The 26,087-nt window shown below is 36.6% G+C and overlaps 1 long non-coding RNA gene and 1 other non-coding gene across 2 annotated transcripts in view; both read right to left on the bottom strand.

Annotated features, from left to right (window-relative positions):
- LOC122795865 overlaps positions 1-26,087 on the bottom strand; it is a 754,919-nt gene that overhangs the window by 152,767 nt on the left and 576,065 nt on the right. The gene's annotated exons all lie outside the window — the stretch shown is intronic.
- LOC122796091 lies at positions 4,168-4,270 on the bottom strand. Its single transcript, XR_006363925.1, has one exon. It is a non-coding gene; the product is annotated as a U6 spliceosomal RNA (small nuclear RNA).

Raw genomic sequence — 26,087 nt, 5'->3', positions numbered from 1 at the left:
AGCTATTTCAAAAATAAGTTCAGTATTCATTATTTCTTGCTTCAGAAAACATGATATTTTCTGACTCTTTACTTGCTCATTTTTGTACGTCAACACTCACAAAACGTAAAGTTTCAAAATATTTTTTTTCTCCAAAAGAGTACTAATTTATTTTATCCTGGTGCTCATTTATTTCTTGTAAGCCAGTCAAATTTTCACAAAATAAATATAATTATCATCCAGAGAGCAGAAAGCCACCAACTATTAGCATTCTGAAATATCTCATTCAAGGAGACCTGATCAATTAGAGTCAAACAATATGAAGAGCCAGGCATTGGAAACGGTCATACATTTGAAACTCTTAATTATAAATGATCCAGGATCTTCACCAAAGAAAACTGACAATGCAGTTAAAAGCATTGGCACATAGAAGATTGATGCAACACCACAGAAACATCAACAAGCTAGGTCTTCTGAATGACAGCTGCAATTCCTGGTTCTCTCTCTTTTCCCCCAGTGTAGAAAAAATAAGGCAATCATTCACTGAGGCACAAAATGTTCTAATATTAAGCCCAACAACAGTAATTGACAGAAAATGTTAAAAATCAGGAAAATGAATATGAAACTATTTAAATATATATGGAACAAATGGGCTCGGCAGCCAATTGCCTCCCAGCTGTACTTTAAACTACAAACTTAAATATTACTTAATATACTTGGTTTGACAGGCTACATAAGTATATATTATCCAATGGACCTAATCTGTTCCTACAGGGCTGTGATCTGTTAGTTTTAATTCATGACAGCAGTGGTTAACTATTCCACCTGTTAAATATTTCATGATTGTTTGCTTTTTATTTTAGCCTTGCATGCATCTCATGGAAACTGCATTATCAGTTTGAGAAGAACATTTTATATATAGTACAAATAAGGGTACTGTCATTTATCATGACATTTGTGTGCTTTTTTTTTTTGCATTTTTTCCTTTTCCTATGCCTCTACTGACCATCAGTCCCTATCACGGCTGAGCCCATTTTTCCCCATCAACCAGGTGCCAGACAGTAAGGAATAACAGACGCCCAAGCAGCTAATCCCTCTTCCAGTACACACCCACAGATGCTAGGGTCTACTCCATGCCCACTACTGGACAGCAAGTCACAGTAAGTATGAGCCAAGCCCAAATATGTCCTAGATGCACAGTCAGGCAAGTCAGGAAGGGGGAAATGAGCTGAGCTACAATTTTTTTTCTGTGCTTCTTTTTTTTAGTATCTGATTCAGACTGTACATGCATGTTGTGCAAACTCTCAATTAAGTCTAGTTGTCAGAAAGACACTGAGGTTGGCTAACAGTGCACTGGGAACAGTACTACAGACATATTAATGGCAGAAGTGCGCTATTGCATAATATAACAATAAATGAGCATTTGTGGACGAGACAAAGAAAGATTGGGAGTCTTGCAACTGAAAGGGAAAATGCCAGATGACTGTGATTGAAAGGAAAAAGCCAGATTAAACATAAGTGGTTTGTTTCTAACTCTGCCTGAAAATTACAACAAAGGGATAAATTCAAGTGTCTATGCAGTGGTCCAGTGCTCTGTTCATTGTCAATGAAGTGGTACCTGTTTTAGTGAGAGAGCACACACAACCTTAAAGGAACCTGCTCTAGCCAGGGGAATGTCCAGAAAGGTTGCATTTCCTCTACCTTTTTTCAAAGCAGGTTAACGGGTATGTGCTTGTATCAGCAGTGCTTGACTTCTTTTTAAGCCCTCTTTGGTTTTGTGTCTCTCAAAAAAAATTTAAAACACAATGAGCTGATAGGGCTCTTACTGTGATCTGTAAAATAACTTGATTTTAAGATGCTGGGAAGCTTTGTTTGGAGCTGTCTAAACTGTAAACATTACTATTCATTAGTTACATTTGTATTACTTTTTAGTAGCCAGGCTGATTTGCTGTGCTGCTTTATCAATGTGTGCTGCAAGGAAATATATGTGTGCATGTGCTTTAAAATTGACTATATTCAATATTGTAGTTATGTTTTAGGTTCAAAACAGTGCAATGAAATAAAATTAGCATACATAGAATGCTTGAAATGTTCTACTTTGCTTTGTGAGATGAAAAGGTTATGTGATCTGAAGAATCATGATAAAAAGCACATTGGTTTTACTAAGGCCTTTTGTTTCATTAATGCAGTGATATTTTGCTCTCCACTTCTTAGATACAAATAACACTATTATGGCAACGCAGCTTCGGCTTAAGAAAGCAATTCCTTGATATACATACAACAGAGAATGATTCTTTTGTTAAATTTCCATTGGTTTTTCATATGTTAACAGGCAATCAGACTAGGCTAGCTGCCCTTGCAGGCCATTTTAAGCCTAGCTCATTTCCATTTTTGTGCTTGAAATAACCTATCCCATTTGGTTATAAACTGGCCTTACCCATCTCGTGGTCAATAATTATATATTACCCCCTAAGAAGAATAACTGGGATCATACCATAGATAACTGAATGAATCCATATATGGGATACAGCATTTAGGAGCCGCATCTGTCCATTAGTACTATATAATGAAGCTTAACTACTTTTATTGGCCAGGTTTGAACTTTGACCTCAGATGACCCCTGGCTGAAGAAGTAACAAAGTAGAAAGTTATTATTAAGATTTAATATTTATTCTTGCTATTAAGAGTCAGTTCTTTAGATGCAGGGAACTCACAAAAGAAATCACATTTCAGTCAAATGGTATCTCGTTCAGTGGTATCTTGTGTTTCAGCACTTACAGGCATCAAAGCTAATGTGCTGTTTACCTGCAGTCACTCTGGATCTGGGACTTGTATGGGCAGGCTTCTGTTCATCAGGCTCCCAAATTCTGATGCATCTGTGCTGTAGTGTTGACTAACATTCCTCTTTCTAAACAGTTCTAGTACATTCAGGACTTTTTGAAAAGAGAACGGAATTTCAAGAAGAAATGTTTTTTTTTTCTTTGTTTTGGAGGGCATTCTAGTTAACAGGACTCGGATACTTCATTGTCCTGTTAGAAAGAAAGATATGATAACTGAAAGCTTTTCCAAGCGTTTGGTCTGCACACATCTTTTACCTTCCTGTAACTGATGTGTGTGTGTGTGTGTGTGTGTGTGTGTGTGTGTGTGTGGGTATGGGGGGGGGGATAAGCACATGACTATGATACCTTTAACACCCACTACCTTTACAATTGTGTTGTAGCACACACAGAATACTAGAAATGTTCAGTTTTGCTGTATTTTGTGAGATGAGTTGCTGTTTGATGTACACTATGCTTTTGATGCATATGTTGCAAAGCTCATGCTAGAATTTAATTTAAAAACTAATGGTAAATTCACTACAGTTTTATTAAATTGCATATATTTTATCAGAATGTCTGGTTTGAATGCATTTTCAGTATGCAGAAACCAGCAGAAAGTTTTAAGTTTAGAACTTGGCTGTATATTTTATAGTTAAATATATTCAAAAATCATGATAAAAACAGTTCTGAATGTACTGGCTGGTTTAACACGTTACTATTGAGGGTATCATACTACTTGATATCACACTCTACGTGAAAACAATAGCACATAAGACTAAATTTTGGAAGTCTTGACTTTGCAATATATACAGTTTAGAATTAAACAGTCACAAAGCATGATGAGCTATGCTGCTTGTACTGGCAAATGCAGCTTTAATATAGGGGAATGTAACCTGATGCTCGTCTCTCTGGGCTTAAATACTAATCACATTAAAGAATAGTAAAAACTTACAGTACTATACTGCATTTTTTATTTTATATCTCTAAGGAAACTAAATCTAAAGGTCATTTCCTTCACAAAATATCTAAAACAAAGTCATGGCAACTTTTTATAAGTAATGCCAAAGTGCATGTGTGTTTGTGTTTCCTTTTCTGAACACTATTAAATTATCTCAAAACATTCACATACATTTCAAGCACTATACCCTCATGTATAAAACACCTGCATATTTTACATGTAACCATTCATTTTAATGCTAACAATGTAACCTACTGTAATATTCAAAGGTATAACATGTTCGTAGGTAAATGCTAGGCTATCAACCTGCAGACTATTACAAGCCTAGCCAATAACTAGAGGCAAGAATTAAACCCCATGCCTTGTATTTGCGAGGTAAGGACCTTAACCATTATGCCAATCCCACCACCTAAAAGTAGCGAATGCTTCACAAATTTTGCTCGTCATCCTTTTGCAGGGTTCCATGTTAATCCTCTTTATTGTTCCAGTTTTATCACGTCTACAATGTTTGCATTTTTTACACAATCACAAAACATGTGATGTGCTAATTCATATTAGATTGTCGTCATACAACAACCAACCCCATGATTAGCATTTTCTAATAACTGTCTAATATGACAATATCCCACTTGTCCCATATATTAACATCTTGTCCTGGTAACTCTTCTCAATTCCGAAGTCTTAACATTTCCACTGTTACTTTCAACACTTTCATTTCATTTGTATTTGATTTTCTTTGGATTTCCACTTGCTAATGATTTACCTTTTTTTGCAATCAATAAAACCAATGATAGCAAAGCTTGTACACATTTTTTTTTATTTTGACCCAACTTAACATCATACCCACAGCGAGCTGAATCTCCTCTCCTATTCTTCTAGTATTTCAGTTAGTACTGTATCAGTGTTAAGCTTTCACACACTGAGAAAATAGGTTCACATGAACCTTTTTCTAGCTTATTACATTCTCCAATATAATCCACTCACCTAAGTGAACATCTTTTCCAGTCTAACTGCTGTACAAAACTATAAATGTAAGCAATTCCGTGCAAATATCCTACATTTTAAGAGCTTTATCACGTATTTCGATATCATTCAAATCTCCTTCCAGACATCTACTGACAGTTCTTTAATTTCCTGGTCCATTCAACCTATGATTTTTCTGAAAGTCTTCTTTTATTATACATTAAGGCCCCTATGTGCTTATGTAGAAAACTATTTTTATTCACTTGCTGTTACCCAGTATTTATTATAAATTATTTCAACCATTCCAATTCTGAGCTCTGGTTTTCCTAACTTATACTTCTGCTGTCAGACCATCGTAGTATACTTGATCTTAGTTTCTACAACAAACTTCTGTTTTACATCTATTCAGCAACGTATCTTGTCTCATGACAATCTGCACCAGACTTTCATATTCTCCCTGCATTGTCTCTCTGCCTTACATTTTTTTCTCCCATAAATATACTATGGGTAAGGTCATGAACTGCCATTCTTGACAGTCTCTACTGCGCAATAACTGTTTTAAAATTTGCTGTGTGTAGACCTATGCATACTTATCCTTCTGGATTCCTGTGTTATTCCCCAGATACCCAGTGATATTCACCTCTGCATACCTTGCCTGGCTAAGGTGTTCAATATGATCTCTCACTCAGGTATTCTTGACAAACTCACAGAACTATTTATAAAGCCATACATAACTCGCTGGATTGCCAAATGGTTCACAGGTGGGACTCGGATTAGTGAGAACACCTCCACCAAGAGATCAGGCACCACAGGAGTATCTCTGAGATCCATGTTGGTCCTGCTCCTGTTTGGTATCTATTTCTCAGGCATTACAGCTAATGTCAACAGCCTCTGGTTCACCAAGTTCGGAGATGATTGTAAATTGGGAGCTATCATAGATTCACCCCATGACACTAATATCCTGCAAGAAGGCCCAACACAGACAAATGACTGGTGCCAAAGCCATGGTTTAAAACAACTCCAAGTGCACTACAGTGCTCTTTGGGAAAATATCCACACAAGCTAATTACTGCACTGATAAAGCATCCCTAAGTTTTGAGCAGGTGGTAAGGGATCTGGGATCATACAGTAATCTGGCCTTCAACCAACAGGTAGCCAAGTTAGTAAGAAAGTCATTCTATGCTGCCCACATTATAAATAACGGTACGGTATTTAGGTCAAAGCAAGTTATAGCACCAGTTTAATCTGCCCTTGTCAACTCCGTCACCGAGTACAATGCCCCCTTCAGCATGTACCTGATTAGGCATGTGCAACAGATGGAACACCCACAGAGGTTCCTAACCATGAAATCCATGGTATTAACACAATGTCCTACACAGATCAGCCTAAGGCCTATTTTCTACACTTAGTCTCCTACAGGTTACTGAAAGACAACCTATGCCTGTCATATAAGACATCCTGAGATCCAGCCCTGATGCATCTTTGCACATTTGCAAAACAAACTGCACTAGAAACACTACATCCAAGGATTTAAACTTAACCTGCAACATAAACAGAATATACTGGCAAGACCAATGTGTACCTCAAAGGATTCCATCATTATGGTATTGGCTCCCTATCCATGTGAAGCAGAGTTCAGCCCTGACCATATTCAAATGTAACAATGACCATTCAAAGGTAAATTGTAAATTCACCCTGGGTCTGGGCCCCATGTCTCTAATGAACAGAGGCAGACAGTAAGTAAAATATTACCTTACTAACATACACCCCCCACACAAAGCTCTTAGCCACATCCAAACTAACATAACACCTCCTAATAGCCATCCAAGGTACATGAGGACACAACTGGGTTGGGCTGCAGGGCTAGTTTTATAAAGGCCTTGGTGGCCATTAGCCTAGTGTATACCTGTGAACCTATAGTAATCATTCTGTATATGTTTGTAGTATCCTGGAGGAGTGGAAGATGGAGAGGTGTGTGTAGTGCAGTAGCAAAGTATGCAATTTGCAGCATTTGCCATGTTTGCAATTACCATTATTTTCAAAATTAAATTACAGTCCTCACAGACTGAGCTCCCTAAGTGTTTCTGATTGAAACACGTAACCAGAACTCCGAACCATCTGTTGGAGAATGGCTACTTCACTGATATACTCATCTTTATATGTACAAAGTATAATCAGAACAGTAAAAAATGTAGTTCTTCCATCTGTTTGTGTTCCCTTGAAATATAAAACATAAGAAGCTCAGATGAAGTTTATTTGCCTAGGGATATTTTCCTAAAGTATGAGGCCCTTATACAGGAAGTGAAGACTTTAAATTGGGGTAACTCAAACAAGAATTCTACCCAACATAATAAAATGAATTTGAGAGATAAGGACAAGCAATAACCTAGGAAAGGGCCTAATCTCTAATGTACATAACATTTTAGCAAAAGAATACTTATTAGACGAAGACCTGGTAAGAATGGAATGGGAAAAGACATTAGGAATGGAGGTGAACAGAAATAATGGAGGGAGGACTGGTTTAATGCCAGACAAAGTCATAAGATAAAAAGTCAAAATGTTTGCATGGAGGTGTTTGCACATGTACTTCTGTAGACCTGCAAGTCTTCAGAGAATGTTCCTACAGACTGACAGGATTTGCTGAAGGTGTAAACAGGGAAAGAGATGCGACTAGCAGCAGATATTCAGGACCTGAACTGAACTACAGAAATTTAAGATTAAAAAGAACAAATTAATGAGAAAATCAGACATGTTAAGGGATGCATTATTTTATATGGTGGGTAGGTGAAAGTTATAATAAAAAAAAATACAGGAGGTAATACAGATAATAATGTTAATAGCCAATAACGTAATTAAGAAAAAATGAAAAAAAAGTCCTACAATAAAGCAGACAATAAAACTGAGTCAATAGAGCAAGTGACTAAGGAGTAAGTGCTCCAATGCTAAAAAACAAAGATAAACCCAAACAGAAAGCTCAGAGACACTCCAAGGCTGTGGATGTAAATAAAGTTCTCAGATGAAAACAATTCCAAGTAGTAAATTCCAATAAATCCAAAGGACGAAGTTTGAAATGAAGAAAGATTTATTGTGCAGAGTTAGGTTAGCGCTTTCACCCTGTTGGGCTTCCTCAGACCTTTAATACATACAAAAAAGGGGACACACAGAATATATAGCCACCTAAATATGACATCACTTCCTACAATTAATCTATTTAAAAACTAAACAGAAAAAAAGTCATCTCATAAACATCAGGTTTGAATTTAATCCTTGTGACATTAGATGTCCAGTCACTGTTTACAGTTATACCTAACCAAGATGGGGTAGAAAGTATACACAGATGTTTAAGAGGAAATAGTAATTATACCCTTTCACAAATTGATATGATTTGTGCTTTACTTGAGGTTGTATTAGAAAATAACATCTTTATGTTCAATGACGTAATATACCTCCAGAAGGATGGTGTAGCTATGGGCACTTCTTGTGCCAACAGCTACGCCAACCTGGTCATGGCAGATTGGGAGAAAGAAAAGCTATTTGCCTTGGACAGTTTCACTGAGCATGTGGTCTTTTATACACGTTTTGTGGACGACCTGTTTCTTTTGTGGACAGGTTCGGACATTGAATTGCAAGGTTTCTATGATGAAATTAACTCACTGACACATTATTTGAATTTTACGATGGAGAAATCTGACCAGTGGATATCCTTTTTAGATGTATATATACAGAAGTTACCGACATCATCTCATACGAGTATTATGACATCATCTCACATGAGTAACACGACTATCTCTACAATATCACTGTCTTCTTGCTAGAGGTACAAATCTATCATGCATCAATGAACACAGGTGTAAACTGTGTAACAATAAAACTGTTCTACTACTGAAAGTGTCAGGTACAAGCATCTCCTAGACATGCAGAACATATTCATAACTGCCATTACATTCTCTTTCAAAAGGAAACACAAAGTATTTAGAAGAAAAAAACAAAACAAGCTTTTCAGTGGAAAGAATGAATGACTGGAGAGTTCTGCCAGGTCAAAAGACCAGGTCAGATTTTATCAGAGAAAGCACTTTGATGACTGGAAAAAGAAAAGAAAATTGGCAAAATATTAGCCTTAACGGTTGCAGCTAATCACCAATGATTAAGTACTGCTGAAAATAAAAGTTTCTGTAAATGAATAAATGCAATTAAACAGAACTATGAAATTCTATCAGGCATACTCATTACTGACAAACATATGACTATGTCAAAACACATTGTGAATAAAGTTAAAAATACCAACACTGAAGCAACATGACATGTGGATATCAAATTCAACTGATTCATATACTATATACATACATATACATATCGTGGCACAGTGGCTATTTCACATGTCAGAAGTGCTTTACATATGCCATACATTATGGTAAAAACTGACAGTGGCATATATACACTATTACAATAGTCCAACCCTGCAACATTATAATATAATGTGAATTATCTGGAGACTATTAAAAGAAGATCTGAAAGATCACAATGCTAAGAGATATTTGCCATTCACAGAGAAGGATTCTGAGGTCAACACAGTTCACCCTTGGTTGACCCCGGCCAGAAAGAAGTATGCAAAACACCAGGAAAACTAAGAGAAGTCTTCTAGCTGTACTCAACCAGTACCAGCAGTCTCGCTGTGGACTTGCTTAAACAGTAGTAGGAGATTACCTGCGGTTACATTTGGAATTGCAAGGCAGTTTGACTACAGGTGCTGTAATAAACTATTGTGTTTCACTGAGTGACTTTAAAAGTAAGTCTATTAAGTGACCAGAAATTACGTTAAGCAGATATATGCTAACTTTATTTCAAGATGAAAGTGAACTTTAATTTGACTTATGCACGGTAAATAAACTGCACTTACAGAAAGAAACCGTTTCAAGTGTAGTACATTAGGTACCACATACACACTCCTCTGTGTGCGTGTGTGTGTGTGTGTGTGTGTATATATATATATATATATATATATATATATATATATATATATGACGGTAGACTGAAAGTGCTAGTGAAGTGCTTCTTTTCAAGGCTAAAGGCATTATTGGAACAGGAGACAAGGGCCTCTAATCTCGGACACAGGACCAAGAAAATTATCAAACAGGCTGGACACTGAAAGTCTACACTACAATTACTGCAAAACCAGCCTGATATCAAAAGAAACGGGTCCGACAACATCAAAGTAGGAAGTAACTAAAATAGTCTGGCCCAAATAAACTCTCATTGCTAACAGCATCAGTATTAAGGTCATCAATACCAACAGCAAAGTCGACTAAGAAGGCATCGACCTCACCACTGGTAGCACAACTGACATTCGTACATCTGTCAAGGTTGGCATGAGTACCTGTTGGTTCAAAGAAAGGAACCAAAGCCCCTGAATGAGGACAAGTGAGGAAAATTGGGTTGCCCTTGTTGAAAAAATAGCAAAGATGCTTCATTTCTGTCTACCATAGTGCCAGAGCTGAAAGGCATAACTTTTACTGGAGCTTTATAAAGGCCCTTACCATCTTTTTAAGTCAAACTCAAATCAATGGAATGTAATAACTTTTAAAAGATCTTGCAGAAAATGCTCTAGAAGAAGTGGAAATTGTGAATACTTCTTTTATCTGATAATGAAGAAATACACTGACTGTTCTTACATGTTTAACTGGAGATTTGGCAAGCAAAACATTAACAGTGATCTGACACACCTCAGGAGGACAGAGAATAGAATTAGAAACATCATCTTCCCTGGGTTTCTTAGCAATTGAACCTGAAATGGAACTTTTGACCTTTTCTGGTTTGTCATTTCTATCAGCCTTGTTGTTTCATTTTATTATTTTTCTATCGCTGGACCAAGAATCGTCTTTAGAAAGGATGGGCTCAGTCCTGCATAGCTGATGGTTCATGTTAAAGTGGCGTGCAAGATCAAGACCACACGGGGAAGAGATTCAGAGTAATTTTTTAAATTTATACAACAGCATCTCAGTTTTGGTACTTAATGGTACAAGGAGAAAGGGATGCATAAACGTCACACCGAGCACTAAAATATTCATCACTTACACAACATATGCACTAGGTGTGCTTATCATAGGGTGAGATTTCTTGCAAATACTTGTACTTCTTTGAAATCTTTACATCTGACAGAAATTAGCCAAACTAGTACAAAAACACTTAAAAAAGAAAACCACAAGTTTAAATCTTCAGCAGAGCAAAGAGCAAATATGAACTGTAAGAGTAGGACAGAAAAAAACGACAAGCCCAAAGAAGAGCTAGTGAAGGGAACAATAAATTGTCAAAAAAAGACAACATGATCAGTCTGACCTGAAAAGTGGACCAACTGTAAGAGAGCCAAAAACTAACAGAAAACTTGGAAAAAAAGGGCAAACAGAGAAATTTTATCCCATAAAATACTGACTGTTTCAAAACTGTAAACTGTGTCCACTTCTCAGATGCTGGCATGACATGCAGCAATAAAAACATGAAAAGGAAGCTAGTTTGCAAAACTGTATGGATAAAAAGAGAAGGGTAGTATTCTAAAGGGCTGTTGCTTTACCTCCTCATGCCAGATTAAACTACAAGCAAGATGTAGAAAAACATATCATAAGCTGGTGATATTCAATAAAGTAAAATTAAAATAAATTAATAAAGTACAATGCATTCTGACAAAGAAGTAGAGAAGTAGAAGTAAATGTTTATCAGGAAAAGCTGGTTAACAAGGAAGAAAGCCTTTGCGTGTTTTGTACCCTGGTTTTATGTGTTGTCTGTGTAATGCTTTGGTGCTCCCTATCAAAGGGGAATGTTTTGTTTTAGTGGTACCATCTGGCTAATTAAAGAAAAATAAATGAATGAAGGTAACATTTCAGCAACTAATTATGGGAAGCTCAAATGGCTTTCATGACAAAAGTGTGAAAGTGATGAGTAAATGTGTGATGCCCTGATACACACAGTGAAGACAGGCAAAGGAACCTGTGACAAACACAATCTGGAACTGCGAAGCTTAGCAATATAATAATTAAGGTATGGCCAAGAAACATACAAACCTTTTCCAAGTAGGTCAGGGCATGAAAAGTATTTTATCATTTGATTTAATGGAAATAATTATTTAAGATAATTTGGAAACAACTCTAATCCCGTTCAGTGAAAAGATGTATAATAACCCAAACCTGAATCCCACTATCAGATTTTCTTAAACACTTCATATAAAAGGTTTACACATCAATATATATTTTAAAACTATGGCATCCAAAATAAGGTCTAGGCTACATATCTCAGGCATTCTGAATCATCATATAATCGTAATTCGTCACTGAACAGCTCAACAACAATAACGTCTCCACATAATTTAAAGATGCAGTACTGCATTCTGTGTTCTCTTCAAGGAAATATATCAATACTTCTTTCTTCCATCCCTTGTGCACTACTCCACATCAAACAGATCTAATTATCAAGTCATGTAAAATCCCCCTATAGGCACATATGTGGGCATTCCTCCTTTAATGTGCAACAGTTTGCAATACAGCCTGATCTTCAAATCCTAGGCTCTCACTCACAACAAAATTACTGCTATTGCAAGACAAGGCATGTTTTTATAATTCAACAGAAAAAAAAAAACAGTAATACAAGTAGTTATACTCAGCTTGTTAGAAATGCTTGAATTTCTATCTTGTAAGCTGCTTAGGCACTGAACATTGTCTGAGTACCAAGATTTAAATGAACATGTGCCTAGTTACTACTCGTCTGCTCTCTAATGAATCGCAAACAGCTGCTACAGTGGCCCGCAGACCGACAATGCTATCTGTAGAGCTTTCAAGGCAAAGGGTGGGGGGAGTGAAAGGAGGTTGCTAGTCCTTTCTTTTATCTCACAAATGCATGCACTCACGCCTATGGGCAATTTAAAAGTCTCCATTTATTACATCAGATAAAACTGTTTGATTCCAATAATGGGATCGAGCTAACAAGTCCCTTCCCCACCTCAACCTCCTACACACATTTTTATAATATCAGTGATACCAGCCGGCAACATCTGGGAATTTTTTTTTTTTTATTTGCGGAGGGTACTCCACACCCAAAGAGGCATCATATGGGACCTACTGGCCTTCCTTCAAAGTAATCCCATCACCACAGAAGCTCTTGCTTATAAAGCATTCTGATTCTTTCAGCCTGTTACAGTCAGTAACTTGGAAGGAGGCAGAGACAGGACTATCTGGACTGATTCATTTTTATTCTTTGATGATGTAGTTGAAAACTGTCCATTTGGGTCAGACTGCGTGCTTAGTTTTCTAAAGATGAAATAAACAGCTAAATACAACACTTACTGTGTTGATCCTTCAGTTTCCAGTGTCCTGACTACTGTGGATTGTTAAGGTGTTGTGGGGCATTAGGGGACAGAGTCATCATGCTAGCCTTGGGCAATCTTTTTTTCTCCATCACCCCCTTTGCATCTAAACGCACTATGACTTTCTGGAGTTATCTGAATCCATTGGCTTCTGCAAAAAGATGTCACCACTCCACTGAACCTATGTCACAGTTTGCCTCTAATGTGTGGATATATCTGGAAGAATATCTTGGAAGTATACAAAAATACAGGCTTACTGAGGCACATTACAAAGAACAGATACTCTTCACAGTTTCTTATGCTTTGTAAAGTACAGTTTTCTACACTGACTTCTACTGCAGTGCAGATATACTCATTTTAATATCATTAAGAATAGACCAGGCCATTTTTATTGCAGGTAGCCCACCCAGTAATAACATAAGGTAAATATTTATCAAGACATGCTTTCTGAAATTGAGGCATCATATGATTACAATATGGTTTTAATTTCTACATCTGTAAATAAAATGCTGCCTTCACACTAACTCATGCTAACTAACCTGGAAGGACAGGACAGTATTACGGTCATTCATGGCAAATCTTCCGTCACCTGAAACAGAGCTAACATTAGGCACACAGTTTTCTCCTGTGTGGCTTACAGTTTGACATAACGTTTTACGTGAAAACAAACTATTCATGCATTCACTTTCTGTGCTGCAAGTGAAATGTTGAGACACCTCTAACAAGCTTAAGAAAAGTGTGTGAATATTCTTTCTAATTTATGCTGAAAATGTTGACAAAACAACATGTTCTTCAATGAGCCAACAATGCAAGACAAGCAAATGCCACTAGAGGTAAGTGGTGATGGAAGCAGTAATAGCACAGCCTAAAATAAACTTTTATAACCAAATTAACAGTTTTTTGTTCATCTTACTGCACTACATTGAGTATTTTGAGTTGAGATCACTTCTCCTGCCTGACTGTTTACTAACAGAGCAAGAATATCTAAATGTCAGTATTAACATGCTATGCTAATGGTTTAGCACAAGTCTAAAATATGTCAACTGAAATTAAAAAAAGGAAAGCAGGCCAGAACCACAAAGGGAATGAAATACTGATGATATATGGTATTTAATGTTACTAACATTTAAGCAGAAAACTTTCACCAGTTTTATCTGTGTTGAAGAACACGCATTTACTTTGCTTTTCACCAAAAATGCTCATATAACTTTGAAATTACTGCAAAGTTTCAGATCCTGAAACTGGGTGGAGAAACTATTTACAAATTAAAGTAAGTGACTGTAACAAAGCCAAAAGAGCAGAGCAGATGGAAAATAAATTAAAGGTGGCTTATACATAAAAAATAATGAAAGTTAGAATAAGAATGAAACTTACCCAAGGAACAAAAGGATTTTTTCTGAATACATACCTAGAAAAAAACATATATAATTAATAATGAAAAAAACATGTAAAGCATAAGAGACACTCTTACAATGTGACATGCATCTACATATGAAACTGGGTAATTAAGTCCCACACATGCAAACTATTTTAGAATTCCCCATTAAAGAAACAATTTATTGCATGAATACTGGACCGTCTATGATGGAGAAATCAGGAAGAAGATGGACATAAAGAAGTTATCCCTGTTCAGAGAGAAAAACGTTTAAGCATTCTGAAACTATGTGCTGTCTTGTGGAAAAATAATTTGGCAGAATGAAGCAAGTAACACAAAAACAGTGTTTAAATATATTAAAATATAAATGCAAGCCTCTTCTAAGTTTCTACATCTGTGCCAAGAAATATTTAGCATCTGATTTATTCACTTCCAAAATGCAAAGAATGCTTTTCCAGGTACTAAGGTGATGGCAAGTTGCATTTAACTTGCTGGTCTTGCATCACTGTCAGGTTACAACAGTGGCATTCAAGTCTATCCAGTAAGGCTCTGAGAAGATTTAGATTTGGGTACCTATGACGACATTCAAACAAGTGCTACAATATCATACACAAAAACTGCCCAGTTTTATCAATGCCCAACACAGTAAGGAGGATGATGCCATGTTTGAGGGTTTTGCTGCTGGTATATCTAATAGCTTACCTGTCACAGACAGCAGGAAGGTATGCCAATAGCATGGCAAGGACCATCACTTGTCACACCAACTTTTTCTACAGTACAAGTAAATGAAGGTCAAAATATCAATGTTAAAATAGCATGCTTTAATGCACAGAAGTTTTATGTGCAATCCAGTCATCAGATATTATGTTTCTTTAATTTACAAATTCTCATCTGTGTAAAGGCAAACAACAGAAAGGATTACAACTGGGTTTGTGATCACAATTGATGTATTAAAGTACTTGAGACACGGATGCCTAGAAATTAAGCTCAAGAGGTGAATCAAGGCAGCTATGTTGAGGACACATAATACAAGGTTATGATCAATGACCCTGTCATAATTCTTTGTAAGGTATAGACCATGTATAACCAGTTACAGGAAAAAAGGTATAGGAGCACAAAGTGTTTTACTAGCTCTGAAAGGGGGAACAAAGGATCAAAATTGGGGACATTTTTAAAAGAATAGGTTTTTTTTTATCAACATGTATTTTCTGTCAAATAAGAAGCATGAAACTCTAAAGTTTGGCATTAATGAGTGACTGGTGCTGTTAGTCTATAGCACAAAATATAATTTCATGACTGGGTCTCCACTACGGATGGCATTAACAAATTTACCCCGCTCCCCGATACTGGGGAGTAATTTCAGCATTCCATGCACCACATACGTATTCTACAACCAGATTCTTTTTTTTTAATTAAAAGTATAGATTATTTGTGGTCTTTTGTACGTCACTTTTCTGTGTCCACTGGATGGTTCAGCTGGATGTTTTTAATGTATTTCTATGGGATAATGAAGGCTCAATCTTACAAGTCGTACTTAGGAGAAAATGTAAACAAGGGAAAGAAGCATAGTTTCAGGAACACTGAACCAGTGAAGTGTCAGCAGAGCCTCCATTACTGCAGACATTTTCCAAAAACTGTGAAAGTCTAAAAGCTGCATGACAATCAGTTTTGGACAGTTCAGCAGAACCCACAAGAGGGCAAATGATAGACATATTTATCTTGGGAAACCTTGCTCAAAATTTAATAAGAAATAAGCCTTGGACCAATGACAGAGGGATAAAAGCCCTGACTCACCCCAGATGACCCGTGGTTGAGTAGTAACATGGGTCACGGATGGTCCAGCAGTGGAAGATGGGAGTGAGTGCCTGACACCATTTTACTCATCCTGTGATGACAGGAGGCAGCCTGTTTTGCTACAGTAGCAACAGCAGCAGCCTGGAGAGCTCTGAACTACAAACAGTATGCCATTTAGTTAGGAGGTTACTCATTCAACCAAGCTCAAATGCCCCTCCTAAAGGTAGCCGTTGCAGAGCTCACAATACTGTTGCAGGGTGGTGGTTTCAAGCATGCTCTCACCGGTCCTGATACAATTACTGGTGAGTTCAGTAGATCTGGTGAATAAGGAAAGAAGCTGGCAGTCAGGTGAAGGGAGCTAAAAAATATATATATATATATATTACTGTGACCTTCTGATTCTGGATAATTGGGAAACAAAAATTGGGGGGGGGGGGGGAGTATTATGTGAAGGCCCATATAAGAGAATGACAGTTAAAAAAAATGTTTTCAAGACAGTAGCTCTAAGCTGCTGAAAACACCAATGTAACAGAATCCAGAAAACACAAGCAATCTCTACTAAGATGATCAGGGCTCCTCACTGATAACTTCTTAGCAAGCCAATGAACACATTAAGAGTACTAAATCTGACAAGCGGTAGTAATGGCTTAAAATGAGAACGATCCATACCTGCTAGCAGTAGAAACTGACTCATAATATGTATGTAGTTTATTTGATACTGGTAGCACTCACTCAGAGTATGGATTAAACAGAGGAAAACTGCCATCACACTGAGAAACATAAAACTACATCTCCCTGAAAGGAAATATGCATACACTCACCACAACGATAAGAGAGTCAACATACGGTAAAATACATCCCGTGGTACCAAGCATGTCAGAGTACTGAATCTAATTTTTCCAAACGATTACTGAAGAGGGCTATTTATATCAAAGTACGTGGTTGCACAAACTCACTTAAAGGCTAGACATAAAATGTTACCACACAAAAAAGCACCACTGTAATCCTCTGGTACAAAATTCAGCTACGCAACTCGCATCTTAACCTAACTCTCAAAAAAAAAAGCTTTCTTTGTTTTTTCTGGGGGGCTCAAGAAAGATGACCTCACAACACAGAAGTCTATAATACTGCTGTGGATTAAACACCTAGTTAAAATGCATGTAAATGAAACAGAGAAGAAGATTTCAAAACATCCAATATAAGAGCTTTGTTAGCAGTATGTAAAATGCAAAAATCTAAAATGCTCCATCTGGCTGTATGCTGCAGTAAGATGGAGCCCTGACAGCTGAATAAGCAAGGTTTTATTAGCAGATCACGGCTCTGGAGAAGTCACCCAGGAGTATATGAGTGACCTTCTGAAGCTGGCTCACCCATCCTGGGGGCTTATTTCACATACCCACTGCAATACTACTAAATACAGGAGTCTGGCTGGCAGAATAGCAAAACAGCAATGCAAGGTCGAGCAACTGGCCTACCAAGCAGTGCCATCAGTGTAGCAGACTTGGTATGTGCGTACATGTGTCAGCAATGTAGGCTCATGTGTGACAATGTACTTGACAAGATTAATAACACAGAAAGGACAAATGGAGAGGCCAGCATGGGTCCCCTGATGGTAGCATAAGCATGGGGATAAAAAGAAACTATCTATAATGCTTTAGAGGGGAAATGGTAATAGACCAGAAGGAGTCTGGGTAGAGGTGCAAATACCACAGCTTAAGCCTAGCAGCATTTTTACTGCCCATGAATAGCACAAGAATAGTGTTATGTCACTGACCATTATGACAAAAGGTCTGAATCTGGCACATACTCTTCTAAAGTGCAGACTGAACATTGATGTGGTGCTGTGCAGCTTCTTGCTTTCTGATCTTTAACTTGCCCTCAGGCTATAATACCCTAAAGAAAACCGATACTCAAGTCTGATAATCTGTTTTAGTAAAAGATTTTTTAAAATGTTACATTTGTGATTAGTCCATACAAAGCAAGTATAAATGAATCCAGGCAAAACAAATGGCAGCGTTCCAATTCAAAAAAGGTTTGATAACAAAAACAAGTACGTAAGCGCTTTCACAGTGAATCCCACTGCTTCCTCAGAAGTTTAACTAACACTACAGCAGCTTCATTTTAAATAAAACTCCATAACTGAAAACCAATTAGATAAAAAAACCCTTAAAAGCATATAAATATCTTCCAAACAAAAATACATTAATCAAATATGAATAATTTTTCATAAAGACACATATAAAAACACATATAAAAATTGTTTTTGTTAGAAAGGTGCTATTTATTTTCTAAGAGGCCTTGCTTTAATGACAGAGTTCCTATTAAGCCTATATCCAAACAAGCATTAAGCAAACTAAATCCAGGGCATACAGCACCACCCTTGTCTCCAGGTTCTGATATGCAGGCAGAGTTCTACTGGACTCTTATGATTCCAGTGGGCTTTTTGACCACAACAGAAAAACCCAGTGAGAACAACCTTGAAAAGAGACTACAGCTGTTGCTATAACCAACTACGGATTAGGCCTGAAATCATCAGTTCCTGTTGACTAGCCATGCTCTAATATTAGGCTCCTACAACATATAGACAGACTTGCAATTTCAAGCAGATCAATATGGCATCCATGTGTAGAATTTCTTACTATAAGAACTGACTTTCCTACTAACTGAAATAGGTGTCCCATAGGGATCCAAATTAAGACTCATCCTATTTAATACATTTATATATGATCTGGGTCCCAACCCCCAAGAAAGCAGCCCTAATTCAATAATGCAGATTATTCAACCCTCATTTGCTCAGACCCCAAACTAGAAGAACTACAATCAGTTACCCAGGAATCTTTCTCCTCAGTGAAGACATGGTTACCACAATCTCAGCTACTACTTTATACAAAAAAAGACTCAACTACCTTTATTCACTTCCAAGCCTATCTCAGATGACAAAACTACCTTTGCCATCACTTCCTCAAACAATATTATTGTACAAGTCAACCCTCATGCAAAATAACTAGGACTTGCAACGCATGATAATTTGACATTTGATGTCAATCTATCTGACCATGCCCGCATAGCCACTGCAATCATCTTTGCACACTTGTAAAGTTCACAAATCTACAGAGCTCACAACTATCAAAAACTGAACAATGCTACAATGAAACAGCGAAGTTTGCTGCTAACCTACCCAGCACTATACTGCAGTCAAACAACTAAACTGGATTGACTTCTCAAACTACAGTAACCTTAATCAATTAAAAATAGCTAATAAGATTCATCACAAACCAATTAAAAGTCCATCTTCTACTATGCTCCTTCAGTAGTTGAAGCCACAAAGAGATCTTAGATAAAAAACCCGGTACCTTGCACCACTCAAGTTCATAACTCCTTCCAGGAATACCTGTAATGTACTTAGCATTGCTAAATTATGGAAAAACCTCCAACTCTCACTGCAGTAGACAACACAAGTAACAAGCTTTAAAGTTTTACTTACCTCATACTACAAAAAAACAGTTGGGCTCTGTCACTGCCTTCACCTTCCTGGTTAGTTTATTCTACATGATCCAATGCTAATAACATCTGGTCTTTATAAAAAAAATAAACCTTTCATAAGACTTTTTTTATTACTTTTATTTACAATCTCTCAAATGCCTATTTAACATCCCTGTCTTCACCTTGAGTCTTCTCTTTCATGAAGATGTAAAATTCCCGTTTTGCAACAATTTAATAGTACCTAAGGTTTCAGTTTTCTTCTATAACTATATTCTACTACCATGTTTTTAAGAGCTTTTTCATTAGTTTATTTCCTAAAGAAAATATTACCTTATTAAGTGTTTGTTACTATGAACACATCAGTAATATTATTTTTTTGTGGAGATTTTCTCCCTGGACCTCTGTTGAAAGGGGGTATTTTACCCAGTTGGACTTTCCTGGTCAACAAATTTAATTAAATAAAGGTAGAAAGAAAGAAAAAAAGAAGAGAAAACCTTCAAAGAGAGGTCACAGTGACAGTAAATCATAACATATATGTTTTTCCCCACTGTACCCCTGCAATCCCAGGTCATTCCCAGACAAAAACTTTATCAAATGTGCCTCAGTCGCTGTGAAGACCAATGTTGGACTCATGCCAACATTTCACTGAACTTTGGTTGGGATGAAAGACTCAAACAGAAAGTCAGTCTTCAAGCCCCAGACTATATTCTCATTTTCACTTGTGCAAAAATGTTGATTATTGCAATATCTGATTAGACACACTTAAATGAGAAAATATGTAGGTAGACCTAAATGACTGATATTTGTCTGATTCTTTCTTTCTGTACTTAATTGAATACATTTAAAAATGCACTGTAACTGAAAAATTACTGTTCCGTACTAATGGCAGAGTTGCAAGAAAAGTCTTATTAAAAGTTAAAAAAAACTTTGCTTTCTGCTGTGTTCACTCACTATACACTATAAAATGCAATATTTAATGAGTAATGCAAAGCAGTGTTAGGCTCATATCTCATGATTCACAAAAATGTACAGTGATAACTTATCAGCCTTTGTTCTCAAGGTTATATACAACAGAATGAGAAATGGTTTATGGTACCCTAAAACACTGTACATCAAATGTTGGACATAACACTTTATTCACCTAAAAAGACGAAGAATAAAAAATTCTGTTTCTTGAGTGCATCTCAGGATTCATATTTTAATGTTTTGCTAGTATTTTGTTAAACTATAATAAATATAACTAAACCATCCATCACACCTGATAGTAAATACATCTGTATTCATCAGTTATCACAAATTCTTGCTACAATTTTAGAAGAAAGCTAAAAACATATCCTAAGGTCCCTTTAATACATTTGAAAAATCACTGCCGTGTCAAGAGCTGAATAAATTTAAAATGGTTAAAACAATTCTGCAGACATCAATTTAAATTCACTGTGCCTTTACACCCAGTAGCAATCTGTGGTCATACCATGCACTAAACGTCAAAGTTCCATCTACAAAAAATACACTCCTAGTACGCAAGGGTTGAATGTGCTCTACTCACAGATCCTATAAAGTAAATGCTGTTCTGAGATATGAATACAAAATACTATTTGTACAGCTTGCAAAACTTAAGAAAATAATTAATGGGCCAGAATTAGTTAAACTCTGCCCAGTTTTATGCACTGCACACTGTGTCCTCTAAATTAACACATTTATTATTCCTGGAAAATTAACCACAAAAGCTAAATAATCTTCACATTCTTTGTGTAAGCACACATTACCATGTCAGTAAAGTACTGCATGATGTACAAAGTACACAAATTTCTCAGTTTACTTGTTAAGTTGAAGATGCAAACAGAACAGCTCCTTGCCCCCCCCCCCCCCGCATAACTGTAAATGCATTTCACCAGATTGCTATACTACTTTTTCTTATATTTATGCATCTTTCCTACTGCTTTCATATCAATCACCTATTAGGAAGATTATTCTCACATTTCTACTACTCTTCTAGTTAAGAAAAAATGTCCCTATATTGCCACTTAGCTAACCCCTTCCTATCTGACCATCATGATTATTCATTCACTCTGACAGCGCTGCATTTGGTTTATCTACTTCAGGGCCACAGGGAAACCATAGATTATTACAGCAATGAACAGGCACTAGGTGAAGATTCAATCCTGGTTTGGATGCCAATCTGTGTGTACGTGCATGTTAAGGACATCTGGCAATCAGCATGCCTTTGTATATGGGAGGAAACCAAAGACCCCATGAAAAACTCATGCAGATTGAGCATATAAACTGGGAACCTAATGGAAGAACCAACCACTGCAAAGCAGCAATGCTAATTGCTGCACCATTGTGCCATCTACCTTGAACATGTCCTCTCTTATTCCTACACATCTGTACTTCTGAAAGATCTCCCTGGCTCCAACATAGTACTGCGTGTCAAAACAACCCCTGCCCCTAAATATATACCTTGCCTTTAAGAAAAACCCTTTCCATAACACTACCACTACACAAGACAGCTAAGACTCCCTCTGCAGCCACAAAAACACTAACTATCCTATTAATTAGCACCTACTCTAGCTATAATCCAAACACCCGCAGCCACACAAACTATTTCTTTACCTAGACCTTAAAACCTAACCCATAAACACTGACATGTACACTCCCACGCCTAATGAAAAAACACTTAGCTGTTTTCTCAAAACAGAGAGACGGCAAAATTGACAATCGCACAAATGAACCTGACGTTCATTTTGTCAAACAAATGAATGGTGCCTTCTCTCTACATATATTCTAAACTCAAAGTAGCGAAACAAAACATTTTAGCATCTTATTTTATAACAAAACTGTATCCTAATGACATGGAGCTTTGTCTGTTTTTTTAGAAATATTAAACTAATATAAACAAACTGCCAACTCAACACTGACTCTAATGTCAAAAGAATTAATAATAACGATAATAATAGGGTACTTCCTTCTCCATTGTGACATTTACTTAAGAACACTTACCATATCTGTAGTACTGACATTCTCAATGCTGCTCGTTTTTTTTTTTTATTTTTTTTTAAAGCTTATTTTTTTTACCAACAACAAAGCATTGCTTTTCTTTTTTATATTCACAACGGCAGACCTGGCAAAAGAGCATCAACTTCAAAACCATTCATCTTGCCTCAAGAACGAAAAAATCAAATGGAATAACAAATGCAACATACGGATGCTTCTTCTTTCTCCCAGCTATAATACATAATTTTCAGTTTTGTTAACAAGTCCTAAAGGTTCAAAGAGCAAGTGGTGTATGAAACAGCAGGAACAAATGCTATTAATATTTATAGTATCTTGTTACTTATTTAGTTGTTTACTCAAATGAAACCAAGAAATGCACAGACAAGTGTTTTAAGTATAATGCAGAGGAAAGGGAAGGCAAACAGGAATACGATGCCTGCACAAAGCACAGATGCGACAAGTACAAAGTAAAGTATATTAAAGTATGCTAATTAATAAAAACCACCTGAAAATCTGTAATTAGGGGAAGCCCCGCTTCTGGGGACCAATAATGGAAAGATCAGAGACTAGAAAAAGTTTAAAAAACAGATACAGAGGCTTTATCACAATTCATATGAACATGGGCTAAACTGCCTTAATATAAAAGTTGTACAGATGGAAAAAGATGAACAAGTAACTTAAAAAGAATGATAAAAAACAAGATGGAAGAAACTTTCAGAGGGGCAGATAAGAATAAGACAGCATAAGATGAGGCTTTGGGTAAAAGAATAAGGAATAAAGAGAGAAGTTCTTTAATGCGGAAAGGTTACAATGGGAGAGCGCACACACACACACAAAAATACATATACATAAACATGAAGACAGCAAAAAATTAAATATTGCAGGAAGCCTACTGCTCAATAACTGTACAGCACGCGCTCAAGGTAGGAAGACATGGACAGAGCACGTAGGTGAGATTTTAGGAGAGGCAGGAACAATTGCTCAAACTATAAAAACAACTTACTTTTATTGCATTTTGATCTATCACACGAACAGTACTATTTATCAAATTTAAACCAAATAAAAAATATCCACCAAAACAAAACATGGTGACAGACACTACTCCTGAAGATCACATGCACCTTGTTTTTAGTATATGCCTCCATATCCTCAAGACTTAACCTTCAAATTTTGAGGTCATCAAATAAGTAAAAAAAAAAAAAAAAAAAAATGGGGGGGCAACATCTGACATCAAGATTTTTCTGCCACAAAAGATGCTATAAAAATATGGAAATATGGGGGCAGATCCCAGAGAAGGGCAAAGAAGAAAATCAGGTAACTTGTATAGCACTGAGCTAATTGAAATGGAAAATGAAGTATTAACTATGAGTCACCTACTGCTGAGCATTTATACTTGCAAGCTTTCACGTAGGAGCACTGCACTTGATAACAGAAAAACAGACTCATACCGTATATCAAATATATGTAGTTATACCTAATAAATGAAATTCGCATATACCCGATAATGACCACATAACCCATGACCAGGGACAAAAGAGAACTGTACCAGTAATTTTTTTTTTTCTTTTGCTACTTTTATTTCACTCTCGGGCACAAAATCTGTAACACTAAATGGTTTATGCCATTACATTTCTGAGTACAGAAACTACTTATTTAGGTACCAAAGTCTAATGAATGACTGCAACAGTTTAACAAAATGTTACAGTATAAGGCAAGGAAAGTTTCACATGATGTATTCTAACCCTGCTTCATTATTCCTAGTGGCGTGAATCCTGAATTAAAACAGCCACCTAGAACATTTCAGTGATGACCAAAATTTAAACAGTTTGTCAGAAGGGTGAAAACGTCTCCATTTAGTCTTGATGATGTAGTGACTATAAAACAATATAAACTATGTTAATTTCATCCTGCAGTACATTTTTAGAAAAACTATAAATAAAAGCATCTACTCATTGCAATACACTTAAGTAATACAAGCTTGCAGTACATAATACAGAGAAATACTAGGTAACAGTCGGATTTGATACTGAAGTCTACATCTTTTCCCACTATTTCTGTAAAATATTTCGGCATTGTTTTGTAAAATTTTCAGAATTTTCCTGTCATCCTGACCACAAGTTCAACTAATCCCCTCTCATATTTCTTCTGATATACTTCTCTTCATCTCTGCAACATACACAAAGACTAGAATAACTACATTGACTGTAAGTGTGCAGGTAATGTTATTTTTTCTCAAACTACCTGCAGTGAGTGTTAAACATTTCCAAAATGCAAATATCAAATATACGTGTTAGAAGATATACCTTAGTTCTAATAACTGCTTTAATGCAACTAATACAAAATGTCATTTCATATGGAGCTTTTCCCCTGGACTTCTGTTGAATGACTGGGAAACTTGCACATCCACAAACATATGTGCCCACAAATTTCTGGACTTGATGAATGCAAACTCTCTGGGACAGTTAATCTGTACGCCAAGAGAACTGTTAAAATCCTGGACTTGGTCCTTACCAATATGGTGCAGCTTTCTTCCCACTAATTACAACTTCCTCCTTGGATAAATCAGACTACAAAATCAGTTTCATTCACTTTAACAGTGAACCTAGAAGCATCTTCCAATATTTCAATATTTAGTGATTATGCCTAGGCTAATCTACTAAAACTGAGGGATCACCTGGCTAAATTCAAAAGCCCCCTTATATCTTAAAAATCCAACTGCTTATTGAGGCTCCTTAACCACCAAACTGCATAAGTAAATACTTGCATAGATCCAATGCCCCCACCCCCCCACCCCAGAACCAAATACAATGCCAAATTTAAAAATAAACCCCTTATGGTAGACCCATAACACAGACAGGTTCTATAATAAAAAAAAAAACTCAGTTCAAACAAAAATAAATGTAACTATCAAGATGCCAATAATACTTTTTCTAAACTTAACAAGGAACACTGGCCTCTAATCAAACATAAGCCAGATAGGAGGCAAAAATGGTCACCCAGGATAAAGATAGCAGCACCTTCTTCAACTATGCAAGAAATTTAAGAAACAATACCCAGCACTGAGCAGAGCTAATAGTGAAGGATATCACATATACACACCCAGAGGACATGGCCAATCCTCTAACAGAAAATTTTAGTTCAAACTTCACACCCAGCATTCTCAGATCACATACCCGCATCTACACCTCTCTCAAATCTCCCAAGAACAAGTCCTCAAGGCATTACCCAAGGCCATGAACACAACTTCTATGGTGCCAGATAACATACCGGGCTGAGCACTGGCCAGCGTGAAACTTGACTTGTGAGACTCCCTACAAAGGTCATTCATTACTAGCTTCCAAACAGGCTTCTTGCCAAATGAAAGCAGGACATCAA

This window comes from Protopterus annectens, chromosome 2.part2, assembly GCF_019279795.1.
Source record: "Protopterus annectens isolate FY-2018-M chromosome 2.part2, PAN1.0, whole genome shotgun sequence".
NCBI classification, from domain to species: domain Eukaryota; kingdom Metazoa; phylum Chordata; order Ceratodontiformes; family Protopteridae; genus Protopterus; species Protopterus annectens.
Note: the sequence above shows the minus strand (reverse complement) of the source record. Positions and strands in the feature narration are given on the sequence as shown.